This window comes from Dendrobates tinctorius, unplaced genomic scaffold (assembly GCF_039654945.1).
Source record: "Dendrobates tinctorius isolate UK_male_01 unplaced genomic scaffold, ASM3965494v1 ptg000384l, whole genome shotgun sequence".
NCBI classification, from domain to species: domain Eukaryota; kingdom Metazoa; phylum Chordata; class Amphibia; order Anura; family Dendrobatidae; genus Dendrobates; species Dendrobates tinctorius.
This window is the reverse complement of record NW_027362050.1, coordinates 974342-987584: the sequence shown is the minus strand read 5'-3', so window position 1 is coordinate 987584 and position 13243 is coordinate 974342. Positions and strand designations below refer to the sequence as shown.

The 13243-nt window shown below is 42.7% G+C and overlaps 1 protein-coding gene and 1 long non-coding RNA gene across 6 annotated transcripts in view; one reads left to right on the top strand and one right to left on the bottom strand.

Annotated features, from left to right (window-relative positions):
• Window positions 1–10577, bottom strand: part of LOC141076022 (uncharacterized) — a 173643-nt gene extending 163066 nt beyond the window's left edge. For both annotated transcript variants that reach the window (XR_012227395.1, XR_012227394.1), the window contains exon 1: window positions 10438–10577. This is a non-coding gene — a long non-coding RNA (uncharacterized lncRNA). The remainder of the gene's footprint in view (window positions 1–10437) is intronic.
• Window positions 10578–10596: 19 nt separating this feature from the next.
• The window catches only part of SLC29A2 (solute carrier family 29 member 2), a 67120-nt gene continuing 64473 nt past the window's right edge, over window positions 10597–13243 (top strand). Inside the window, exon 1 of one of the 4 annotated variants that reach the window (XM_073563273.1) lies at window positions 10597–10676. The gene's annotated coding sequence lies outside the window, so the exon portion shown is untranslated. Of the gene's footprint in view, window positions 10677–10759; window positions 10851–13243 lie in introns of those variants that run through there. The other 3 variants (XM_073563272.1, XM_073563275.1, XM_073563274.1) reach the window with 3 other exon arrangements.

The following is a 13243-nucleotide window of genomic DNA, read 5'->3' as shown; positions in this document are numbered from 1 at the left end:
GAAATGGCAATTTCTAGAGAATAAAGCAATGTCAGTATGTATGTTCAAGCTGATCGTCATGTGTCACAATAACATTCCAAACCACACACAATGCTTCAGGGTGGTCTTTATTTTTGCAGACACATTCTTTCTTGCTGCCAAAACATACTTTCCTACAAGTAAGCATTAGCCTAACCCAAGACATAAATTAACCAAAATGAGGTATTAGTTATTTGGTATAGTTAACCATAAGAATTTGTGAAGGCCAGGTATCTGTTACTAACATAAAATTTAAGGCCGCAACCAACATCAAGGGTCCTCATTGTCTTGTGAGTCCCTAACAAAATTATTAGCCAAATGGCACAAAAAATTCATAAAGACACTTAGAAAATTAAGACACATGTAAAGCTAACATTAGTTGTTCATCTCAGTTTGCCATGGCACACTACCCTCTGGTGTTAGAAAATAATCAGCAAATAGATTCCTAACTTGAAGGCCAGACTGAGCACCTTGGGTAGCACGCTGACCTTCCTCTGTTAATGTCACATTTACCACTCTCTCCTCATCCAAACATCCAAGGATTGTTCTTGTTTTCTTGAAAAATTATGCAAAATCACTGCTGCCTTTATGACTGGCTGGACATTGTCTGGGTGCATCTGGATTTGTGTTTCAAAGATACGCCATTTACTAGTAAAGATCCCAAAAGCACACTCAACCAATCGACATGCTCTCATGAGTCGCATGTTGAAACTGCACCTACGGGTGTCCAAACGTCGACGTGGAAATGGGTGAAGAAGATGCCTGGACAGTGCAAAACCCTCATCAGCAACCATAATAAATGGTGCAGGTGGGGAGGAAGCACACATGGTTGGGGAACATTAAAATTTTGATCAGCAAGTCGCCTAGCTAATCTGGAATATCAAAAGATGCGAGCATCAGAGGCACTCCCATATGCCCCAATGTCAGCAATTACAAAGCAGGAGTTGCTGTCTGCTACTGCCAGCAGCACTACGGAAAAATATTTTTTGTAATTAAAGTAACGAGACCCTGATTTTGGGGGCTTCTTCACACGAATGTGTTTACCATCAAGGGCACCTACGCAATTAGGGAACTCTGTGGCTTCCATGAACCCCTGAGCAATCCTCACCCAGTCTTGTGTGGTTGGCTGAGGCATGAATCGGCTCTTCAGCTTGGCCCATAAGAGATCACAGGTTGAGCGCACAATCCCGGATATGGTTGACGTTCCAAGGAGGAACTCAAAATGGAGGAAAGAAAATGAATTGCCAGTAGCCAGGAATCTGTTCACAAAACAATAGTTTAGGTGTCTAACAATACTAAAAAGGTACAGAATATGATGGAAAGGAAAACAATCCTAACAAAGTGAAGCTCAGACAGCACATATAATTATAACAGATATGTTGACTAAAATCTAAAGAACAACCATGAAGGAAGCACATAGGTGTAAGTTAGAATAGCCAGGTCTGAAATTTGGCATGTTACTAGTTTGGTTGAGGGTAATAGGATTAGGTTAATAGTAATACGTCATAGACAAATTGTTTTTAGGCCTGTAGTTGTAGAAGAATGTTAAGCAAGACATGTATGGCTGTTTAAATAATGTTTAGTGGGTAACCTATGGAAATCAAACATTATACAATATAATGTGAAAGCCTGAGTCAAATGTGTGATTTACAAAAGTTACCTCAAGGTTACTAGCAAACGCTCCTCCGGAGAAATGCTTAGTCGCATGCAGGTGTCTTGTCTGAGAAGGTAAGGACGCAAAAACTACAGAATTGTGTCAAATCCAGAAATGGATAGGCGACAAAAAGCCACAAACTTCAATGGGTATTGGCGAAGTTCAACATACAACTTGGTAAAATGACCATGTGCCCCACGGAGTAATAGTATAGGGTGAACCCATAGGCTTTTTCTTTCCCCATGGTTCCTGACCAAGCATAAGTTGGCGAACCCCAAAGCGACGTGACACAAGCCATGCCAACCACAACAACGCCTCATTTGAAATAGACATATTTGTGAGGCCAAAGGAATAATAACACAGAACCCTAAGCTAATATGTCATTGTATTAACCCTTTTGTCAATTTTTGAAACACTGATCACTAATGGCTCACGCCTTTCCCATTTTAAAGCTTTCAATTGACGCTTTAACCCTTCATTTGAACATAGAAACCTGAGGTTTGGATACGTATTCACACGGACAGCACACGGATGACACACGGACAGCATACGGATGGAAAACACGTACACACGGATCGCAAGCGGATGACACACTGATGGTATACGTGTCCACACGGACACGGATTGCTCCAGGACCGTGTTTACCGGTACCGGAAATATCTGAAATATCTGGACGTGTGAAACCGCCCTTAGTCTGCTAATTTGCTTTTGTGCGCTATATATATATATATATATATATATATATATATGTCAACATTATTTCATCCACATTTGTTTGAGATAACTTTTAGGCAGTGTTGTATTTTATTTTGGCTGGTGTTTGCCATGTCAGCATAAGCAATCCTTGGCTGGATGTTACTCTAACTTGCCATTGTGCTATTTCTATTGCTAGCTTGGATTTTACTACATGCATTAAGTGTATACTAAACTGGAGTCATTTATGGCTTGGACTGCTGACTTGTATTTATAACCATATATGATTGTTCATTGGACTGCCAGTTATATTTTTACTAGATGGTGGCCCGATTCTATTGCATCGGGTATTCTAGAGTCTCTGTTAAAATAAAAAATAGTTATATACTCACCTTCCGATGGCCCCCGGACTCTTTCTCTCCTCTCAACGCTCCCGGCACCTTCCGGTTTCAGTAATGCTTTGCGCGAAACACCGCTGATGACGTCGCGCTCTCGCGAGGATGACGTCATCTTCAGCCCTTCTCGCTAAGCATTACTGGAACCTGAAGATGCCGGGCACGTGGTGAGGAATGAAAGAGTCCGGGGGCCATTGGAAGGTGAGTATATAACTATTTTTTATTTTAACAGAGACTCTAAAATACCCGATGCGATAGAATCGGGCCACCATCTAGTGTATTATACTCCTGTTACACCCGGAGCTGCTGTCACTGTTCTGCTTTTACCTAATGTATTGTACTCCAGTTACAGCCAGAGCTGCAGTCACTGTTCTACTGTTACATAATGTATTGTACTCCAGTTACACCCAGAGCTGCTGTCACTCTTCTGCTGTTATCTAATGTATTGTACTCTAGTTACTCCCAGAGCTGCAGTCACTGTTCTGCTTTTACCTAATGTATTGTAGTTCAGTTACACCCAGAGCTGCAGTCACCATTCTGCTCTTACCTAATGTATTATACTCCTGTTACAGCCAGAGCTGCAGTCACTGTTCTGCTGTTACCTAATGTATTGTACTCGTTACACCCAGATCTGCAGTCACTGTTCTGCTGTTACCTAATGTACTCCTGTTACACCCAGAGCTGCAGTCTCTGTTCTCTTACCTACTGTAGTGTACTCCAGTTACACCCAGAGCTGCAATTCTGCTGTTACCTAATGTATTGTACTCCAGTTACACCCAGATCTGCAGTCACTGTTCTGCTGTTACCTAATATATTGTACTCCAGTTACTCCCAGAGCTGTAGTCACTGTTCAGATCTTACCTAATGTATTGTAGTCCAGTTACACCCAGAGCTGCAGTTACCGGTCTGCTGTTACCTAATGTATTATACTCCTGTTACAGCCAGAGCTGCAGTCACTGTTCAGATCTTACCTAATGTATTGTACTCCAGTTACACCCAGAGCTGCAGTCACTCTTCTGCTCTTACCTAATGTATTGTACTCCTGTTACACCCAGAGCTGCAGTCACTGTTCTGCTCTTACCTAATGTATTGTATATGTACAGGACTGTGCCTGTGTAATGAGCAGTACCCTGAAACACAGTGTCTGCAAATGGAGATTCTGGCTTGGCTTTTATCCTAAGTCATGTAACTAGGCTCGTTAAAGGGTCAACATTGACTTTTAGGATTCCTACCTCCAATAGGTGGCACTAGAGTTCTAGTCCTCTTCCTCTCTGAAGAGACAATTTGCATAATTAATGTGTAATGAGCGACGCAGCACGGATGCCTTTAACGGCTGTAATGTGCCTGTACAATAAGCGATGCGGCCGTGTTGCCGCGACGACTAAGCGACTGTCGCTGATTGGTCACGGCCTAACTGCCGCGACCAATCAGCGAAGCAGGATTTCAGTTACAGACAGACATGATAAGACAATTATATATATAGATATTGCATGGCCCCATGAAAAAATTTATTTTTGGCGATTATATACCACATTAGGTGTGAAAGGGCTATTTTTTCTATACTTTGTGTAGTCTGTACACATGCATACCATAGTGCATAGGAGTATTACATCACTAGTATGCAAGCTTAATACTATTACTGTGGCACTAAGCCACATTTGTTATATTCATGAATTTTTCATGGTGATTTTTTTGCAAATACTGATGTATGTGCATATTTACCTTGTAAGGATTTATTGGATATGTATCTCCTTTTAAATGTTTTTATCTCTTTGCTATTATGCAGTAATAAAGGCTAAACATTTTATGGCTTAACTTCATTTTTCTTCTTTGATGGTGTAGTCTATTTGAAGTGCCATTTATTAGGCTCAACTATTTGGATAGATTATGATCAAGTACAGGTTTCTGAGCTAAAGAGGCGGATGAGCAGTAACAAGTACCAGCCACTATAAGTAGATGGCCAAGCTTCGCAAGTGATTATTTTAGGACAGCAGCACTGATAACAGCTGATCAGCAGGGGTGCCGAGTGCTGGACCTCTGCCAATCAGACATTGATGAGCTATCCTAAGAATAAGGCAAAAGGTAAAAGTAGTGGACAACCTCTTTTATTATGGCAATGTATCTAGTTTATTAATATGACTCCAGTTTCGCCTCTGATGGCATCACCCGGTGTTCTAGGGCAGGAAAAGGGGTTAATGGATATATTCCTGGTTTTGTTTATGAGCAGAGCCAGTATTACATATGGCTGTATGGTGATCAAAGCTGTGAACATAATTAAGAAATATGCTCACACTCTTCTTCATTGCATATTAGGGAATTGTTTTTATAGTCAGTCTCTCCCTTTGTTAGTGGAAGTCATCCGAACAATAGGGGAGAACAGCCACTGAGTAATCAAATTCCTTACACTTCTGCACCTTGGCACCAGTCAGCACAAAACGCCAGACGTACTAAACCCAGTAAATCCAGTGATCGTGGCTTAATCATCCGCCACTAAAATGACCAAACAGCTGCCTCCTTATGAAGGGGAGATACATATTTATCATTTCTTATGGTGTAATAATCAGCCTTTGAGGTTACAACATCAGAATCATTGTCCATCATCCCTAGATCATGTTAACACCTAGTGTAAATGCTGAGTTTTTTCAGCTGCATTATTTGTGCAGAAAATCTGCTGCATTTATCTGTCCAATCAAGGTGGATGTGATTTCAAGAAAACTCATGCCCATTGTGCGTCTATAAGAGCTTGAAAGAAAAAAAAAACACTTTAAAAGAAGGCAAGTAAAAAATTTTAAGCACAGAATCAAATCTTTTCTGTACTAAAAATACATACTAAAAACACATAGTAAAAACATGTAAATTGTCTCATATTCCGCTATTGAGACTTCTGTAGTGAATATCTTCATCACTGGACAAACACAGGTCTGATGAGGAACACCGTGCATTTTTCTAGGCTGCTTACCAAGCTGAGAATCACTGCTAAGAGCCAGGCCTGCACTAGGCCTAAAGAAAAAAATAAAATAAAAACACACTTACTGATGATGTCTGACAGTCCTCCAAACTGCTGCCCAGTTTCCCTGTCTGTCTTCTTGTTCCCTCTACTGGTAGGGAACCAAGGTGGCCGTATGGAGGCACGGTGGGGGATTGGTAGATAAGTATATAGGTTTTTAAAACTATTTGTGCTAAAGCAGCTCTTCTGTGCGATTGTCTAGGGGGGCTACTCTTCGTTTCACAAGCACATTACAGTAGTGAACATGGGGTGCCCATTGCTGTGTTTGGAGCTTACTGGTTAGCCTTCTTTTTTGAAGGTTTTAACTATTACATACTAAAAGGATCCTATAAGATCTCATGTTTTAAAGATGTCAACACAATTTGGGCCACTAATTTCCTTACGTTTGCTTCATTTCCCTGTTTCCATCACATCAGAGCCAAATAATTGTATACCTGCTGCCTAATTTCATCCGCTCCTTGAAAGTTTTTCTAGTGCTAACAAAGCCAGTTGGCAATCCCATTAGATAATTTATCCCCGTGTTGTCAAAATAAATAAATGTAAATAAACAATCTACAAGGGCGCTATTTTGTGCATTCCTGTAACTGAATATGTGCGTAAATAAGCATCCGAAAAAAAAAAAAAATCGGATTGCACTTGGACCAATATTATTCAATAGGTGACATCTCCTCTGCGAATTTCTTTCTCCGCTGAAATCAGACTGAGAAATAAATCGTAGCATGCTGCGTATTGCTGTGATTTTTGGACGAGACTTGCCTATGCAAGTCAATGGGTGCAAGAGAAAAAACGGACATGCGAGTGCTGTCCAATTTTTACGCACCGGTGTCCTTTGAAAAGCCGGCAATTCATATGCGGCTACTGAAAAATCACACTGACAGGTTAGAATAGAACAGATAGAATAGATATATACACATAGAATAGATGTAAATATCATATATATATATATATATATATATGTCTTTATGTTTCATGCAGAGATAAATTGATTAGCCGGTAATTCATTTGTCGGCTTCTGTAAAATCAATGCAGGAGCCAACAGGATTGAAGACATGGTTTACATCCAGTAAACACATGCAGAATAGTTAGATATAAAGATGTCAGTGACCCATCTAATTAGTGTAGTGTGTGTGCAAATTATAGGACATGTAAGTAATTAATAAATGATTTTTTTTTTTTTTTAAATGGCGTGGACTCCCACGCAATTTTCTGCACCAGAGAAGGAAAGCCAGCAACTGGGGGCAGATATTCATAGCCTAGGAAGGGACCATGGTTATTGCCCCCCGCTGGCTCCAAACATCTGCCCTCAGCCGCCCCAGAAATGGCACATCTCTAAGACGATTTTCACCGCTCCTGGTTCTAAACTGTATAGTCCCCAGATATGGATTATGGCGTGGGACTGAACGCCGGACAGGTATGGTAGTATATTGTTGGTTTATTTTATTTTTTTTATTACAGGAGAACTATTACCCCATATGTCACCCACTACAGGGCAGAGGGAAGAGAGAGGCTAAGTGCCAGAATTGGCGCATGTTAGAGATGCACCATTTCTGGGGCGCCTGGGGGCACAATAACCATTGTCCCTTCCTAGGCTATGAATGAATATCTGCCCCCAGTCGCTGGCTTTCCCTCTCTGGCACAGAAAGTTGCGGGGGAGCCCACGCCACCCCCCCAAAAAAAATCATTAATTACATACATGTCCCATAATTTGTACACACACTATACTAATTGGATTGGTCACTGAATCTATATATCTAACTATTCTGCATGTGTTTAATGGATGTAAACCATGTCTTCTATCCTGTGGGCTCCTGCAATGATTTTACAGAAGCCAACAAATGAATTAACGACTTTTCTTCTATGTATCTCTCTATGAAATATAAAGATATATATATATATGTGTCACTGATCTATCTATATATATATATATATACATATACACACCTATTCTATATGTATATATCTATTCTATTTTAACCTATTCTATACTGTACGCGACAGATCATTTGCCAGTTTTTAATCTTATATATATTTTTTAAAGAAAATTTGGTTTTAAAACGATGTGTACAGTTGTGCATTACAATGCGATTTTAACATGAGCTTTTACATAGAGAGAACTGCTGTATGTAAAAGCTCATGTTAAAACCGCATTGCATGCGCATGTCATACGTATGTACTGTGTAAAAATCGCACGGAAATCGCATTTACACTCGTCCGATTTTTTTAGTCCGGAAATCGGACCTTTTTTTTCCTCACATATGGGATGAGCCATTATAGTGTAATGTGGCGCAGGGCGGTTGCCATGGGTGAGGTACTCGTCTTACGCCACAGCACGTTCCGTGTCTTTTTTCCCCTCTAGGGAACAATATTGCCATTATGGCCAGTACTTATCGGAGTTACTAACTCTGGGCCATAGTGCTAGGTGTCAGTCCCCTGGACCCGTCTAAAATCAATTACTCTGCCTTTTGTTCACATCTCTCCTTCTTTCTATTAGGATATCACTATCCTCTGTCATGGTCTCCTCTCATGTTAAGGACACCCAAATAATGTAGCACTGCTACTTTCTAGACCTTAGGCTTACTCAAGACACATGCTAGGTCCTGATCTCTGTCCCTATAGCTTAGCTCCTCCCACTCCGGGCTAATCCCAAACTTAACTCTAACTCTCCCTATGGTCGAGCAACGTACAACAATAACGTGTCACAATTCACATTACACAATACAATATTAAAGTTGTTCTTCAAGGTGGAACGTGAGCAATATGTCCATCTACTTACAATAACCTGTGGGCATAGGATACATACCTCCCCTTCCTGTATTTGGACTCTGCGGCTTATGAGGTTGTTACTGACTGTGGTAGTCAGAAAGGGAATACTCCTTTGCTGGTGACACTGGGGTCTTCAATACTCACCTACCATTATCAGTGCCCCTCCACTGTACTCCTCAGGATGTTTTCCTTTGGTCTCTTAGCTTTTATTGGTGAGAGTCATTCGATGACCGCTGTAGCCAGTCATCAGGCAATGATTAGCTGCATAGGTCAAATTTTTTGTCTTTGCAAGGCAATCTGTAGTTTTGAATGGTACCAATGTATTGAAAAGAAAGTGGCAAAAAAATCCAAGTGGAGAGTATTTAATAATAATAATAATAATAATAAAAAAAGCAATTTTATGACTGTTTTGTTTTTATTGCTTCAATGTTCATTTTGTAAAAAAAAAAAAAAAAAAAGACACATTCACTTTCCTCTATGGGTCTGTACAATCATGGTAATATATGTATAGGTGTATTTATATATTTTTTTACTACTTAAAAAAAATATAAATATTTTTTCAGCACAAACAGTGCGGTAGTCCTTATTGGTACCATTTAGGTGTACATATGACCTCATGATTGACCGCTCCATCTAAGGAGAGATGGATGTACAGGGTGGGCCGTGTATATGGATACACCTAAATAAAATGGGAATGGTTGGTGATATCAGCTTCCTGTTTGTGGCACATTATTATATTGGAGGGGGAAACTTTTCAAGATGGGTGGTGACCAGGGCGGCCATTTTGAAGTCGGCCCACCGAGGTGTATCCATATAAATGACCCACCCTGCATAACACAGATGACATTAGCAATTTATGGAATGAGCTCAGCTCCTCATCGCACTCCGGGATGTAGCGGGGGATAAAAACAAAACGTATGAGTAAGGGTTCGTGCATATGGCCGTATTTTTGTTCCACGTGTGATTCGACAAAGCATCGGATTGCGCTCTGACCAATGTTAGTCTATGAGGCAGCGCACACGTCAGATTCTTTCCATAGACTGAGCCAGTCCAAGGAAAAAATTGCTGCATGCCCGAGTTGTATCGGATATTCGGATCACACTCGGCCATGCATCTTAGTATGTAGAAATCATTGGTCTGAGCTCGGATGACATCTTGATGTCAGTTGACTCCCCGCCGTGTTAGGCCTCTTTCACACTTCAGTTTTTTGCATCAGTCAAAATCCGCCAAAAGGACGGATGGCGGATCCGTTTTAGTACTGATGACAACGGATGGCATGAGAGAGAGAGAGAGATTTTTTTTTTTTGGTCCGGCACCCAGAAAGAATTTCGGGTTAAAAGTGTCTGGAGGATCCGCCAGAGAAAAAAACGTTGCAAGCTCCATTTTGAAATCTTTGATGGTGACGGACAGCAACTTTTGGCGGATCCGCAAAAAAAACGGATGCAACGGACGGCAATCCGCCAATAATGTAAGTCAATGGGGAAAAAAATGATCCTCAAAAGAAAATTGCGGATCCGTTTTTTTCAAAACCTGGCGGATTGTGACTGATTGTAAAAAACTGAAGTGTGAAAGAGGCCTAAGGCTGAAGCGGCAATCAATCAACATGACGTCGGCCATGACGCCCCAAAGACAGAGCAAGGCGGAGAAGAGAGGAGATGAGAAGACGATAAACCCCCCCGCACAAAAAGCAATGATCCTATAGGGGGTTATCTCACTGTTTTACCTCACTTGGAATTTTTTCCCATTTTTTTTAGAACATTGTACTGTATAATGAACCTCATTATTCATAACTACAGCTAGAAATACCCACCAAAACACACGACAGCGACGGAAAAATAACAAAAAAAAAGACTTAAAAAAAGGAAACTATGAAAGGGCAAAAACTGGGAGCAAAAAAAAAATATTACCTGCTCAGGTAGAAGTAACTAAAAATAATAAAATAATGGGGAAACCCCCTCTCCTCCGAGGCCATTCTTCTCCACAGATGATGGGCCCTCGGCTGTCTGCGCCTCCTCGTCCTCTGAGGTGACAGGATCGCGCGGGAATAATTATCGCGCCTTTTTTAATTTTTTTCCCGCAATTTGTCCCCGAGAAGAGACGTCGCGGTCTCCGCACCTCCGGTGTCCTCTCTCCGGTCACCTCTGAGGTAATAATGGAAGTGTCTGAGCAGGGCTGACGGCGGAGACGGCGGGCTCGGGTTACAACGAGTCTCCATAGTGACTGCTGACACCGCAGTGGACGGGGAGGGAGGATGAGTGTGAGTGTGGGAAGAGGCAGAAGCACATGGTGGTGCAGAGAGGAGCGTGTGAGCTGGCGGCAGGTCAGTGCTGGGGCCGGGAGCGGGGGGCTTCTCCAGCCATTGCGGCCTGTCACTGACAATAATCCAAGGTCGCCGGGACAGGACCGTCCGCCATATGGAGGTGTGAGGATAGGGCTGGGCGCGCGCTCTCTTTCCCTCTGTTTAATTTTTCATTCTATCTCTTTTCGTTTCTCTCTCTCTGGTTTTCTAGTTTTCTCTTTTTTTTTTTCCCCCTCTCATGTTTTATCCTATATTAATCATAACCCCAGGGGTCCGCCAGTGTCTATGGGACCCCCCGATCAGTCACTATAGTGATGGTGGAGGGTCTCGGTTCCGACAGCGAGCTCGGCTGACTGAGGAGGGTACAGGGTGATTGGGGACCTATATAAGATATGTCATTTCCATTTGAAAATGTTCTCTTCTGTTTTCATTCATTTCATTCTGTTTTTGTCATTCATATTTGTATCTCAGTAATTAAAGGAATTGTTCATCCTTCTGATAAAAGTCTCCATTCAGTCTCTGCCAGACCTCAGGTTTCAGAATCCCGTCAGCATGTGGTGTTAGCGTTTTCGCCGGCAATACAGCATGTGGTCAGGATCCTGAAGTCTGCCGTCACCATAGAGTGCAGTTATATCAGAAGGACGGACACCCACCTTTTAAAAAATTGATATGACCCTATGTTAAAGAAGACTGTCCATTCTCGAAAGAAAAAAGTTTGCACCTGTGACTGCATAAGGGCAGTTTCAGGCCATGTGCACACGATGCAGATTTGCAGCGTTTCCGCAGCGGATTTTACCGCGCAGAAACGTTGCATATCCGCATTGTGATGTACAGTACCTTTAAAATGAATGAAAAAAAAAAAACCGCTGTGCAGACGCTGCGGATTTTTCCGCGCGGTTTTCCTGCGGTACAAAATCCGCAGCATGTTACTTCTTTTGTGCGGTTTTCTATCTCCCCTGTTACCAAATCCGCAGGGGGAAAACCACAATGGAAAACCGCATGAAAACCGCGTGAAAAATGGAAGAAATCCGCAGGAAAAATGCAGGTCATTTGACCTGCGGTTTTCTTCCATTCTGCACGGAAAAATCCGCAGGGCTCAAAATTCCGTCTGCACTCAGCCTCACACATCCAGATAATGGAGCTATCCATGTCCATGTGTGATCCGTGTACTATCCGTATGTCCGTGTGTACCATCCATGTGTGATCCGTGTACTATCCGTATGTCCGTGTGTGATCCGTGTACTATCCGTATGTCCGTGTGTGATCCGTGTACTATCCGTATGTCCGTGTGCACCATCCGTGTGTGATCCGTGTACTATCCGTATGTCCGTGTGCACCATCCGTGTGTGATCCGTGTACTATCCGTATGTCCGTGTGCACCATCCGTGTGTGATCCGTGTACTATCCGTATGTCCGTGTGCACCATCCGTGTGTGATCCGTGTACTATCCGTATGTCCGTGTGCACCATCCGTGTGTGATCCGTGTACTGTCCGTGTGTACCATCCGTGTGTGATCCGTGTACTATCCGTATGTCCGTGTGTACCATCCGTGTGTGATCCGTGTACTATCCGTATGTCCGTGTGCACCATCCGTGTGTGATCCGTGTACTATCCGTATGTCCGTGTGTACCATCCGTGTGTGATCCGTGTACTATCCGTATGTCCGTGTGTACCATCCGTGTGTGATCCATGTGCTATCCGTATGTCCGTGTGTAACCATCCGTGTGTGATCCATGTGCTATCCGTATGTCCGTGTGTACCATCCGTGTGTGAAACGTGTACTATCCGTATGTCCGTGTGTACCATCCGTGTGTGATCCGTGTACTATCCGTATGTCCGTGTGTGATCCGTGTACTATCCGTATGTCCGTGTGTACCATCCGTGTACTATCCGTATGTCCGTGTGTACCATCCGTGTGTGATCCGTATGTCCGTGTGTACCATCCGTGTGTGATCCGTGTACTATCCGTATGTCCGTGTGTACCAGCCGTGTGTGATCCGTGTACTATCCGTATGTCCGTGTGTACCATCCGTGTGTGATCCGTGTACTATCCGTATGTCCGTGTGTACCATCCGTGTGTGATCCGTGTACTATCCGTATGTCCGTGTGTACCATCCGTGTGTGATCCGTATGTCCGTGTGTGTGATCCGTGTACTATCCGTATGTCCGTGTGTACCATCCGTGTACTATCCGAATGTCCGTGTGTACCATCCGTGTGTGATCCGTGTACTATCCGTATGTCCGTGTGTACCATCCGTGTGTGATCCGTGTATTATCCGTATGTCCGTGTGTACCATCCGTGTACCATCCGTGTACTGTCCGTGTGTACCATCCGTGTACTGTCCGTGTGTACCATCCGTGTACTATCCGTATGTCCGTGTGTACCATCCGTGTGTGATCCGTGTACTATCCGT